At 48.1% G+C, this 13,076-nt stretch overlaps 12 non-coding genes across 12 annotated transcripts; all 12 read right to left on the bottom strand.

Moving 5' to 3' along the window:
* Nucleotides 1-2,687: 2,687 nt before the first annotated feature.
* Trnas-gcu lies at nt 2,688-2,769 on the bottom strand. The gene has a single exon. It is a non-coding gene; the product is annotated as a tRNA-Ser (tRNA).
* An 822-nt stretch (nt 2,770-3,591) lies between these two features.
* Trnas-gcu lies at nt 3,592-3,673 on the bottom strand. Its single transcript has one exon. It is a non-coding gene; the product is annotated as a tRNA-Ser (tRNA).
* Nucleotides 3,674-4,495: 822 nt separating this feature from the next.
* On the bottom strand, nt 4,496-4,577 carry Trnas-gcu. The gene has a single exon. It is a non-coding gene; the product is annotated as a tRNA-Ser (tRNA).
* Nucleotides 4,578-5,399: 822 nt separating this feature from the next.
* On the bottom strand, nt 5,400-5,481 carry Trnas-gcu. Its single transcript has one exon. It is a non-coding gene; the product is annotated as a tRNA-Ser (tRNA).
* An 822-nt stretch (nt 5,482-6,303) lies between these two features.
* Trnas-gcu lies at nt 6,304-6,385 on the bottom strand. The gene has a single exon. It is a non-coding gene; the product is annotated as a tRNA-Ser (tRNA).
* An 822-nt stretch (nt 6,386-7,207) lies between these two features.
* On the bottom strand, nt 7,208-7,289 carry Trnas-gcu. Its single transcript has one exon. It is a non-coding gene; the product is annotated as a tRNA-Ser (tRNA).
* An 822-nt stretch (nt 7,290-8,111) lies between these two features.
* Trnas-gcu lies at nt 8,112-8,193 on the bottom strand. Its single transcript has one exon. It is a non-coding gene; the product is annotated as a tRNA-Ser (tRNA).
* Nucleotides 8,194-9,015: 822 nt separating this feature from the next.
* Trnas-gcu lies at nt 9,016-9,097 on the bottom strand. Its single transcript has one exon. It is a non-coding gene; the product is annotated as a tRNA-Ser (tRNA).
* An 822-nt stretch (nt 9,098-9,919) lies between these two features.
* On the bottom strand, nt 9,920-10,001 carry Trnas-gcu. The gene has a single exon. It is a non-coding gene; the product is annotated as a tRNA-Ser (tRNA).
* An 822-nt stretch (nt 10,002-10,823) lies between these two features.
* Trnas-gcu lies at nt 10,824-10,905 on the bottom strand. Its single transcript has one exon. It is a non-coding gene; the product is annotated as a tRNA-Ser (tRNA).
* An 822-nt stretch (nt 10,906-11,727) lies between these two features.
* Trnas-gcu lies at nt 11,728-11,809 on the bottom strand. Its single transcript has one exon. It is a non-coding gene; the product is annotated as a tRNA-Ser (tRNA).
* An 822-nt stretch (nt 11,810-12,631) lies between these two features.
* Trnas-gcu lies at nt 12,632-12,713 on the bottom strand. Its single transcript has one exon. It is a non-coding gene; the product is annotated as a tRNA-Ser (tRNA).
* Nucleotides 12,714-13,076: the final 363 nt, after the last annotated feature.

Genomic DNA, 13,076 nt, shown 5'->3' with positions numbered 1-13,076 from the left:
CCGGCGCGACATTAAAAACAGTTTGAAATCCAGGTAGAGAGAGATCAGAAAACAACACTTCCTGCAAAAACACTACGTCCGCACAGGCGTCGTAAATAAACTGCCGCAAAGAGGCAATGCAAACGTCGGACTCAATACGGTTAACATTTAAGGTAAGAAAGGTGTATGCTTGAACCATAGAGAGAAAAGCGAGAAAACAAATCACCTACACCGACGCACCAGCGTCACAGTCCATAGCAGGGGTGACAGAGGCATCCGAGGGAGGGGGACTGCTACCCCGTTCCGCGGATCCCTTACGTTTCGGTTTTTTACGAACAGCATTAACGTTCGGCTGAACGCGTAACTTGCGTCGGCTGACGGGCAAGGAAACTTCAGCCGCCGGTGACGTAGGAGGGTCAAGTTCTGTATCCGACACCACCCGCGCCGGTCCACATGCGGGATCCGGGGTCGCGGGGGAAACATCCGACAAAACGGAATGGTCAACACCTGCACTAGCTTCCGGCAAACATGGACTGCACGGAGGCGAAACGTGAGCAGGAAGGTCCGAGGCCGCAGAGTTGGAAGGAAGCGGAGCAGCTCCGCTGGCAGAGGTATGGGGCAGCGAAGCAGGAAGTTGTCGCGGCTCCACTTGTTGTGACATCGAAGTCGGTTCGGAAGACGGCGCCAACAGGCCCGACCGACGACCCGACTCGAGAGAAGCTGCGTCGGAGGCCGGAGGGGCGCCAGCAGCCGCCACCGGAACCGCTACCTCAGGAGGGCAGGGAGCAGCTACAGTACACAGTGGCTCGGAGGATGCCGGTCGCTCGGACTGGGGCATCTCAGGGAGATCCTCATCCGTACTATTTCCATCGTGTGGGCGACGCCTCTTATTATTCAAAAGTGGCACACCCACCTGAGGGACAGACGGAACAACATCAGATTTAGCACGCAAAGGAGGAAATTCTGTATCAGGGGTGCGCAAAACCTGTGGAGGGGCGCTACTACCACTGGACTGTGCTACACCAAGAGCAGAACCACCTGCAACGAGGTCAGCGACCGTTAACTTGCGACGCTGTTCGAGAGAATTTTTTAAAACAAAAACTCTCCGCGGACAGTCGGTACGCACGTGACCACTTTCATTGCACAAAAAACAGGTGCCCACCTGACCACTATATGTTACATGGACACGATATCCACCGATCTGCAGGTGAGATGGAATATTCTGCTTAACGTGCATTTCGACTGAACGAATACCACTGTAACATTGCAGGCGATGTTGGCTTGACCAGCGTTCAAGGCGAATGCTCTTTACATCACCATACTTCTGTAGACCCTCCTTAAGATGGACATTATCCACCTCCGGTGGAAGGTTGTAAACACGAACATTGGTATATGTGATGGAAGCATTGGAAAGCAGCACGGTACTTACAGAATCATCCCGATGCCGAAAGAGAACTTGATGACCATATTTAGAAAGAATTTTATCAACCTGAAGTGGGTCCATAAACTTAACAAAGAAAACATACAGTTCGGTATCAAAATAAGCAGTGTGCACCTGATCCGAATGAACACCAAAGGTATCTACCAACCAATCATGAATCTCAAGAGAACTAGGTTGCACATGGCGGGTTGACTTGTCAAAAGCAAAACTAACTGTAGCCTGACGAGGAATAACCTGGGACGACATTTTCAAAATATGCGGTCGAAACCGCAACACAAAAAACACTGAAATAAGGACAGAAAACTAACACAAGGTACGAAACAACGACGGAGAAACACTCACAGAAGTTGCAACACAACACGTAAACAAAAACGATAGTCCACTATACGTAACGCTACGGCGGAGCGGAAGACTAGGCACGTCCACACTGCACGGCGTCTAAAGCGGAACTGCCACTCGGCCACCTCGTCTGATGCATCGGAAACTGCGTCCCTCGCTAGTCCTTACGGAAAGAAGTCGTTTGTCGATTCGAAATCGCATCGTACTGTGGCTGGTGTACACGCTGTATCGCCCTGCTGCAGTGCAGCTGACCAAGCTCCCACTCGTGAATCATTTAATGATGGCATCCGTCCACGTCGGTATCCGATCGGAGGAAAGTAGTCGGCCCACTTACTTACTGCAGAAATAAGCACCGAATCGTCGTGTAGCGTTGTCTAATGCAAATGAAAAATGTCCTGTGCATTCAGTATAACAACTACTGCAACGCCGCGATTATCTCGATTCGAAACATTTATTTGTCACCTTCGTTGACCTCATCGCTGATGTTGCTTTCAAGTTTCTTTCGAAGAGCAAACCACGTTCTTCGTAGCCGAATTGTGAGACCAGAGGCTCCTGCTGTTGGCGATGGAGCCAGGCCCTATCAGATCGCTTCCGTATACGGCGGCCGGATGGAAAGCAAACGGTTCTAGGTATTATAGGCTCGATACGTTAAAATGACTGCGATAAGTAAGCACTTAAATATGAATGAGAACGCACCGTTCCCAAACACCACCATGGTGCCAAACTTCGATTCGTTTATAGATCTTGAGATGATGTTTGATTCGAAAGACGTACGCTATCGAATGTTGTGTATTTCCAATTGGTAGGCGGTTTAGTTTCGTATTTCTTACGGATGTTAACTTTCACCTACACGTTCCATTGCTACTACTGAGTGGCGTTTCGCATGTAGAAGGCGTGATCCGAAATGGGTGCTTTACGTAAAATTCTTCGACGAGGATGGGATTCGAACCCACGCATGCAGAGCACATTGGATTAGCAGTCCAACGCCTTAACCACTCGGCCACCTCGTCTGATGCATCGGAAACTGCGTCCCTCGCTAGTCCTTACGGAAAGAAGTCGTTTGTCGATTCGAAATCGCATCGTACTGTGGCTGGTGTACACGCTGTAACGCCCTGCTGCAGTGCAGCTGACCAAGCTCCCACTCGTGAATCATTTAATGATGGCATCCGTCCACGTTGGTATCCGATCGGAGGAAAGTAGTCGGCCCACTTACTTACTGCAGAAATAAGCACCGAATCGTCGTGTAGCGTTGTCTAATGCAAATGAAAAATGTCCTGTGCATTCAGTATAACAACTACTGCAACGCCGCGATTATCTCGATTCGAAACATTTATTTGTCACCTTCGTTGACCTCATCGCTGATGTTGCTTTCAAGTTTCTTTCGAAGAGCAAACCACGTTCTTCGTAGCCGAATTGTGAGACCAGAGGCTCCTGCTGTTGGCGATGGAGCCAGGCCCTATCAGATCGCTTCCGTATACGGCGGCCGGATGGAAAGCAAACTGTCGAAAGGCGACAGTTGCGCTACGGTTGGAGGTATTATAGGCTCGATACGTTAAAATGACTGCGATAAGTAAGCACTTAAATATGAATGAGAACGCACCGTTCCCAAACACCACCATGGTGCCAAACTTCGATTCGTTTATAGATCTTGAGATGATGTTTGATTCGAAAGACGTACGCTATCGAAAGTTGTGTATTTCCAATTGGTAGGCGGTTTAGTTTCGTATTTCTTACGGATGTTAACTTTCACCTACACGTTCCATTGCTACCACTGAGTGGCGTTTCGCATGTAGAAGGCGAGATCCGAAATGGGTGCTTTACGTAAAATTCTTCGACGAGGATGGGATTCGAACCCACGCGTGCAGAGCACATTGGATTAGCAGTCCAACGCCTTAACCACTCGGCCACCTCGTCTGATGCATCGGAAACTGCGTCCCTCGCTAGTCCTTACGGAAAGAAGTCGTTTGTCGATTCGAAATCGCATCGTACTGTGGCTGGTGTACACGCTGTATCGCCCTGCTGCAGTGCAGCTGGCCAAGCTCCCACTCGTGAATCATTTAATGATGGCATCCGTCCACGTTGGTATCCGATCGGAGGAAAGTAGTCGGCCCACTTACTTACTGCAGAAATAAGCACCGAATCGTCGTGTAGCGTTGTCTAATGCAAATGAAAAATGTCCTGTGCATTCAGTATAACAACTACTGCAACGCCGCGATTATCTCGATTCGAAACATTTATTTGTCACCTTCGTTGACCTCATCGCTGATGTTGCTTTCAAGTTTCTTTCGAAGAGCAAACCACGTTCTTCGTAGCCGAATTGTGAGACCAGAGGCTCCTGCTGTTGGCGATGGAGCCAGGCCCTATCAGATCGCTTCCGTATACGGCGGCCGGATGGAAAGCAAACTGTCGAAAGGCGACAGTTGCGCTACGGTTGGAGGTATTATAGGCTCGATACGTTAAAATGACTGCGATAAGTAAGCACTTAAATATGAATGAGAACGCACCGTTCCCAAACACCACCATGGTGCCAAACTTCGATTCGTTTATAGATCTTGAGATGATGTTTGATTCGAAAGACGTACGCTATCGAAAGTTGTGTATTTCCAATTGGTAGGCGGTTTAGTTTCGTATTTCTTACGGATGTTAACTTTCACCTACACGTTCCATTGCTACCACTGAGTGGCGTTTCGCATGTAGAAGGCGAGATCCGAAATGGGTGCTTTACGTAAAATTCTTCGACGAGGATGGGATTCGAACGCACGCGTGCAGAGCACATTGGATTAGCAGTCCAACGCCTTAACCACTCGGCCACCTCGTCTGATGCATCGGAAACTGCGTCCCTCGCTAGTCCTTACGGAAAGAAGTCGTTTGTCGATTCGAAATCGCATCGTACTGTGGCTGGTGTACACACTGTAACGCCCTGCTGCAGTGCAGCTGACCAAGCTCCCACTCGTGAATCATTTAATGATGGCATCCGTCCACGTCGGTATCCGATCGGAGGAAAGTAGTCGGCCCACTTACTTACTGCAGAAATAAGCACCGAATCGTCGTGTAGCGTTGTCTAATGCAAATGAAAAATGTTCTGTGCATTCAGTATAACAACTACTGCAACGACGCGATTATCTCGATTCGAAACATTTATTTGTCACCTTCGTTGACCTCATCGCTATTGTTGCTTTCAAGTTTCTTTCGAAGAGCAAACCACGTTCCTCGTAGTCGAATTGTGAGACCAGAGGCTCCTGCTGTTGGCGATGGAGCCAGGCCCTATCAGATCGCTTCCGTATACGGCGGCCGGATGGAAAGCAAACTGTCGAAAGGCGACAGTTGCGCTACGGTTGGAGGTATTATAGGCTCGATACGTTAAAATGACTGCGATAAGTAAGCACTTAAATATGAATGAGAACGCACCGTTCCCAAACACCACCATGGTGCCAAACTTCGATTCGTTTATAGATCTTGAGATGATGTTTGATTCGAAAGACGTACGCTATCGAAAGTTGTGTATTTCCAATTGGTAGGCGGTTTAGTTTCGTATTTCTTACGGATGTTAACTTTCACCTACACGTTCCATTGCTACCACTGAGTGGCGTTTCGCATGTAGAAGGCGAGATCCGAAATGGGTGCTTTACGTAAAATTCTTCGACGAGGATGGGATTCGAACCCACGCGTGCAGAGCACATTGGATTAGCAGTCCAACGCCTTAACCACTCGGCCACCTCGTCTGATGCATCGGAAACTGCGTCCCTCGCTAGTCCTTACGGAAAGAAGTCGTTTGTCGATTCGAAATCGCATCGTACTGTGGCTGGTGTACACGCTGTATCGCCCTGCTGCAGTGCAGCTGACCAAGCTCCCACTCGTGAATCATTTAATGATGGCATCCGTCCACGTTGGTATCCGATCGGAGGAAAGTAGTCGGCCCACTTACTTACTGCAGAAATAAGCACCGAATCGTCGTGTAGCGTTGTCTAATGCAAATGAAAAATGTCCTGTGCATTCAGTATAACAACTACTGCAACGCCGCGATTATCTCGATTCGAAACATTTATTTGTCACCTTCGTTGACCTCATCGCTGATGTTGCTTTCAAGTTTCTTTCGAAGAGCAAACCACGTTCTTCGTAGCCGAATTGTGAGACCAGAGGCTCCTGCTGTTGGCGATGGAGCCAGGCCCTATCAGATCGCTTCCGTATACGGCGGCCGGATGGAAAGCAAACTGTCGAAAGGCGACAGTTGCGCTACGGTTGGAGGTATTATAGGCTCGATACGTTAAAATGACTGCGATAAGTAAGCACTTAAATATGAATGAGAACGCACCGTTCCCAAACACCACCATGGTGCCAAACTTCGATTCGTTTATAGATCTTGAGATGATGTTTGATTCGAAAGACGTACGCTATCGAAAGTTGTGTATTTCCAATTGGTAGGCGGTTTAGTTTCGTATTTCTTACGGATGTTAACTTTCACCTACACGTTCCATTGCTACCACTGAGTGGCGTTTCGCATGTAGAAGGCGAGATCCGAAATGGGTGCTTTACGTAAAATTCTTCGACGAGGATGGGATTCGAACCCACGCGTGCAGAGCACATTGGATTAGCAGTCCAACGCCTTAACCACTCGGCCACCTCGTCTGATGCATCGGAAACTGCGTCCCTCGCTAGTCCTTACGGAAAGAAGTCGTTTGTCGATTCGAAATCGCATCGTACTGTGGCTGGTGTACACGCTGTATCGCCCTGCTGCAGTGCAGCTGACCAAGCTCCCACTCGTGAATCATTTAATGATGGCATCCGTCCACGTCGGTATCCGATCGGAGGAAAGTAGTCGGCCCACTTACTTACTGCAGAAATAAGCACCGAATCGTCGTGTAGCGTTGTCTAATGCAAATGAAAAATGTCCTGTGCATTCAGTATAACAACTACTGCAACGCCGCGATTATCTCGATTCGAAACATTTATTTGTCACCTTCGTTGACCTCATCGCTGATGTTGCTTTCAAGTTTCTTTCGAAGAGCAAACCACGTTCTTCGTAGCCGAATTGTGAGACCAGAGGCTCCTGCTGTTGGCGATGGAGCCAGGCCCTATCAGATCGCTTCCGTATACGGCGGCCGGATGGAAAGCAAACTGTCGAAAGGCGACAGTTGCGCTACGGTTCTAGGTATTATAGGCTCGATACGTTAAAATGACTGCGATAAGTAAGCACTTAAATATGAATGAGAACGCACCGTTCCCAAACACCACCATGGTGCCAAACTTCGATTCGTTTATAGATCTTGAGATGATGTTTGATTCGAAAGACGTACGCTATCGAATGTTGTGTATTTCCAATTGGTAGGCGGTTTAGTTTCGTATTTCTTACGGATGTTAACTTTCACCTACACGTTCCATTGCTACCACTGAGTGGCGTTTCGCATGTAGAAGGCGAGATCCGAAATGGGTGCTTTACGTAAAATTCTTTGACGAGGATGGGATTCGAACCCACGCGTGCAGAGCACATTGGATTAGCAGTCCAACGCCTTAACCACTCGGCCACCTCGTCTGATGCATCGGAAACTGCGTCCCTCGCTAGTCCTTACGGAAAGAAGACGTTTGTCGATTCGAAATCGCATCGTACTGTGGCTGGTGTACACGCTGTAACGCCCTGCTGCAGTGCAGCTGACCAAGCACCCACTCGTGAATCATTTAATGATGGCATCCGTCCACGTTGGTATCCGATCGGAGGAAAGTAGTCGGCCCACTTACTTACTGCAGAAATAAGCACCGAATCGTCGTGTAGCGTTGTCTAATGCAAATGAAAAATGTCCTGTGCATTCAGTATAACAACTACTGCAACGCCGCGATTATCTCGATTCGAAACATTTATTTGTCACCTTCGTTGACCTCATCGCTGATGTTGCTTTCAAGTTTCTTTCGAAGAGCAAACCACGTTCTTCGTAGCCGAATTGTGAGACCAGAGGCTCCTGCTGTTGGCGATGGAGCCAGGCCCTATCAGATCGCTTCCGTATACGGCGGCCGGATGGAAAGCAAACTGTCGAAAGGCGACAGTTGCGCTACGGTTGGAGGTATTATAGGCTCGATACGTTAAAATGACTGCGATAAGTAAGCACTTAAATATGAATGAGAACGCACCGTTCCCAAACACCACCATGGTGCCAAACTTCGATTCGTTTATAGATCTTGAGATGATGTTTGATTCGAAAGACGTACGCTATCGAAAGTTGTGTATTTCCAATTGGTAGGCGGTTTAGTTTCGTATTTCTTACGGATGTTAACTTTCACCTACACGTTCCATTGCTACCACTGAGTGGCGTTTCGCATGTAGAAGGCGAGATCCGAAATGGGTGCTTTACGTAAAATTCTTCGACGAGGATGGGATTCGAACCCACGCGTGCAGAGCACATTGGATTAGCAGTCCAACGCCTTAACCACTCGGCCACCTCGTCTGATGCATCGGAAACTGCGTCCCTCGCTAGTCCTTACGGAAAGAAGTCGTTTGTCGATTCGAAATCGCATCGTACTGTGGCTGGTGTACACGCTGTATCGCCCTGCTGCAGTGCAGCTGACCAAGCTCCCACTCGTGAATCATTTAATGATGGCATCCGTCCACGTTGGTATCCGATCGGAGGAAAGTAGTCGGCCCACTTACTTACTGCAGAAATAAGCACCGAATCGTCGTGTAGCGTTGTCTAATGCAAATGAAAAATGTCCTGTGCATTCAGTATAACAACTACTGCAACGCCGCGATTATCTCGATTCGAAACATTTATTTGTCACCTTCGTTGACCTCATCGCTGATGTTGCTTTCAAGTTTCTTTCGAAGAGCAAACCACGTTCTTCGTAGCCGAATTGTGAGACCAGAGGCTCCTGCTGTTGGCGATGGAGCCAGGCCCTATCAGATCGCTTCCGTATACGGCGGCCGGATGGAAAGCAAACTGTCGAAAGGCGACAGTTGCGCTACGGTTGGAGGTATTATAGGCTCGATACGTTAAAATGACTGCGATAAGTAAGCACTTAAATATGAATGAGAACGCACCGTTCCCAAACACCACCATGGTGCCAAACTTCGATTCGTTTATAGATCTTGAGATGATGTTTGATTCGAAAGACGTACGCTATCGAAAGTTGTGTATTTCCAATTGGTAGGCGGTTTAGTTTCGTATTTCTTACGGATGTTAACTTTCACCTACACGTTCCATTGCTACCACTGAGTGGCGTTTCGCATGTAGAAGGCGAGATCCGAAATGGGTGCTTTACGTAAAATTCTTCGACGAGGATGGGATTCGAACCCACGCGTGCAGAGCACATTGGATTAGCAGTCCAACGCCTTAACCACTCGGCCACCTCGTCTGATGCATCGGAAACTGCGTCCCTCGCTAGTCCTTACGGAAAGAAGTCGTTTGTCGATTCGAAATCGCATCGTACTGTGGCTGGTGTACACGCTGTATCGCCCTGCTGCAGTGCAGCTGACCAAGCTCCCACTCGTGAATCATTTAATGATGGCATCCGTCCACGTCGGTATCCGATCGGAGGAAAGTAGTCGGCCCACTTACTTACTGCAGAAATAAGCACCGAATCGTCGTGTAGCGTTGTCTAATGCAAATGAAAAATGTCCTGTGCATTCAGTATAACAACTACTGCAACGCCGCGATTATCTCGATTCGAAACATTTATTTGTCACCTTCGTTGACCTCATCGCTGATGTTGCTTTCAAGTTTCTTTCGAAGAGCAAACCACGTTCTTCGTAGCCGAATTGTGAGACCAGAGGCTCCTGCTGTTGGCGATGGAGCCAGGCCCTATCAGATCGCTTCCGTATACGGCGGCCGGATGGAAAGCAAACTGTCGAAAGGCGACAGTTGCGCTACGGTTGGAGGTATTATAGGCTCGATACGTTAAAATGACTGCGATAAGTAAGCACTTAAATATGAATGAGAACGCACCGTTCCCAAACACCACCATGGTGCCAAACTTCGATTCGTTTATAGATCTTGAGATGATGTTTGATTCGAAAGAAGTACGCTATCGAATGTTGTGTATTTCCAATTGGTAGGCGGTTTAGTTTCGTATTTCTTACGGATGTTAACTTTCACCTACACGTTCCATTGCTACTACTGAGTGGCGTTTCGCATGTAGAAGGCGTGATCCGAAATGGGTGCTTTACGTAAAATTCTTCGACGAGGATGGGATTCGAACCCACGCGTGCAGAGCACATTGGATTAGCAGTCCAACGCCTTAACCACTCGGCCACCTCGTCTGATGCATCGGAAACTGCGTCCCTCGCTAGTCCTTACGGAAAGAAGTCGTTTGTCGATTCGAAATCGCATCGTACTGTGGCTGGTGTACACGCTGTAACGCCCTGCTGCAGTGCAGCTGACCAAGCTCCCACTCGTGAATCATTTAATGATGGCATCCGTCCACGTTGGTATCCGATCGGAGGAAAGTAGTCGGCCCACTTACTTACTGCAGAAATAAGCACCGAATCGTCGTGTAGCGTTGTCTAATGCAAATGAAAAATGTCCTGTGCATTCAGTATAACAACTACTGCAACGCCGCGATTATCTCGATTCGAAACATTTATTTGTCACCTTCGTTGACCTCATCGCTGATGTTGCTTTCAAGTTTCTTTCGAAGAGCAAACCACGTTCTTCGTAGCCGAATTGTGAGACCAGAGGCTCCTGCTGTTGGCGATGGAGCCAGGCCCTATCAGATCGCTTCCGTATACGGCGGCCGGATGGAAAGCAAACTGTCGAAAGGCGACAGTTGCGCTACGGTTGGAGGTATTATAGGCTCGATACGTTAAAATGACTGCGATAAGTAAGCACTTAAATATGAATGAGAACGCACCGTTCCCAAACACCACCATGGTGCCAAACTTCGATTCGTTTATAGATCTTGAGATGATGTTTGATTCGAAAGAAGTACGCTATCGAATGTTGTGTATTTCCAATTGGTAGGCGGTTTAGTTTCGTATTTCTTACGGATGTTAACTTTCACCTACACGTTCCATTGCTACTACTGAGTGGCGTTTCGCATGTAGAAGGCGTGATCCGAAATGGGTGCTTTACGTAAAATTCTTCGACGAGGATGGGATTCGAACCCACGCGTGCAGAGCACATTGGATTAGCAGTCCAACGCCTTAACCACTCGGCCACCTCGTCTGATGCATCGGAAACTGCGTCCCTCGCTAGTCCTTACGGAAAGAAGTCGTTTGTCGATTCGAAATCGCATCGTACTGTGGCTGGTGTACACGCTGTAACGCCCTGCTGCAGTGCAGCTGACCAAGCTCCCACTCGTGAATCATTTAATGATGGCATCCGTCCACGTTGGTATCCGATCGGAGGAAAGTAGTCGGCCCACTTACTTACTGCAGAAATAAGCACCGAATCGTCGTGTAGCGTTGTCTAATGCAAATGAAAAATGTCCTGTGCATTCAGTATAACAACTACTGCAACGCCGCGATTATCTCGATTCGAAACATTTATTTGTCACCTTCGTTGACCTCATCGCTGATGTTGCTTTCAAGTTTCTTTCGAAGAGCAAACCACGTTCTTCGTAGCCGAATTGTGAGACCAGAGGCTCCTGCTGTTGGCGATGGAGCCAGGCCCTATCAGATCGCTTCCGTATACGGCGGCCGGATGGAAAGCAAACTGTCGAAAGGCGACAGTTGCGCTACGGTTGGAGGTATTATAGGCTCGATACGTTAAAATGACTGCGATAAGTAAGCACTTAAATATGAATGAGAACGCACCGTTCCCAAACACCACCATGGTGCCAAACTTCGATTCGTTTATAGATCTTGAGATGATGTTTGATTCGAAAGACGTACGCTATCGAAAGTTGTGTATTTCCAATTGGTAGGCGGTTTAGTTTCGTATTTCTTACGGATGTTAACTTTCACCTACACGTTCCATTGCTACCACTGAGTGGCGTTTCGCATGTAGAAGGCGAGATCCGAAATGGGTGCTTTACGTAAAATTCTTCGACGAGGATGGGATTCGAACCCACGCGTGCAGAGCACATTGGATTAGCAGTCCAACGCCTTAACCACTCGGCCACCTCGTCTGATGCATCGGAAACTGCGTCCCTCGCTAGTCCTTACGGAAAGAAGTCGTTTGTCGATTCGAAATCGCATCGTACTGTGGCTGGTGTACACGCTGTATCGCCCTGCTGCAGTGCAGCTGACCAAGCTCCCACTCGTGAATCATTTAATGATGGCATCCGTCCACGTCGGTATCCGATCGGAGGAAAGTAGTCGGCCCACTTACTTACTGCAGAAATAAGCACCGAATCGTCGTGTAGCGTTGTCTAATGCAAATGAAAAATGTCCTGTGCATTCAGTATAACAACTACTGCAACGCCGCGATTATCTCGATTCGAAACATTTATTTGTCACCTTCGTTGACCTCATCGCTGATGTTGCTTTCAAGTTTCTTTCGAAGAGCAAACCACGTTCTTCGTAGCCGAATTGTGAGACCAGAGGCTCCTGCTGTTGGCGATGGAGCCAGGCCCTATCAGATCGCTTCCGTATACGGCGGCCGGATGGAAAGCAAACTGTCGAAAGGCGACAGTTGCGCTACGGTTGGAGGTATTATAGGCTCGATACGTTAAAATGACTGCGATAAGTAAGCACTTAAATATGAATGAGAACGCACCGTTCCCAAACACCACCATGGTGCCAAACTTCGATTCGTTTATAGATCTTGAGATGATGTTTGATTCGAAAGAAGTACGCTATCGAATGTTGTGTATTTCCAATTGGTAGGCGGTTTAGTTTCGTATTTCTTACGGATGTTAACTTTCACCTACACGTTCCATTGCTACTACTGAGTGGCGTTTCGCATGTAGAAGGCGTGATCCGAAATGGGTGCTTTACGTAAAATTCTTCGACGAGGATGGGATTCGAACCCACGCGTGCAGAGCACATTGGATTAGCAGTCCAACGCCTTAACCACTCGGCCACCTCGTCTGATGCATCGGAAACTGCGTCCCTCGCTAGTCCTTACGGAAAGAAGTCGTTTGTCGATTCGAAATCGCATCGTACTGTGGCTGGTGTACACGCTGTAACGCCCTGCTGCAGTGCAGCTGACCAAGCTCCCACTCGTGAATCATTTAATGATGGCATCCGTCCACGTTGGTATCCGATCGGAGGAAAGTAGTCGGCCCACTTACTTACTGCAGAAATAAGCACCGAATCGTCGTGTAGCGTTGTCTAATGCAAATGAAAAATGTCCTGTGCATTCAGTATAACAACTACTGCAACGCCGCGATTATCTCGATTCGAAACATTTATTTGTCACCTTCGTTGACCTCATCGCTGATGTTGCTTTCA

Source organism: Schistocerca piceifrons, unplaced genomic scaffold, assembly GCF_021461385.2.
Source record: "Schistocerca piceifrons isolate TAMUIC-IGC-003096 unplaced genomic scaffold, iqSchPice1.1 HiC_scaffold_2315, whole genome shotgun sequence".
NCBI lineage: Eukaryota > Metazoa > Arthropoda > Insecta > Orthoptera > Acrididae > Schistocerca > Schistocerca piceifrons.
The sequence above is the reverse complement of the archived record's forward strand: the minus strand, read 5'-3'. Positions and strand labels throughout refer to the sequence as shown.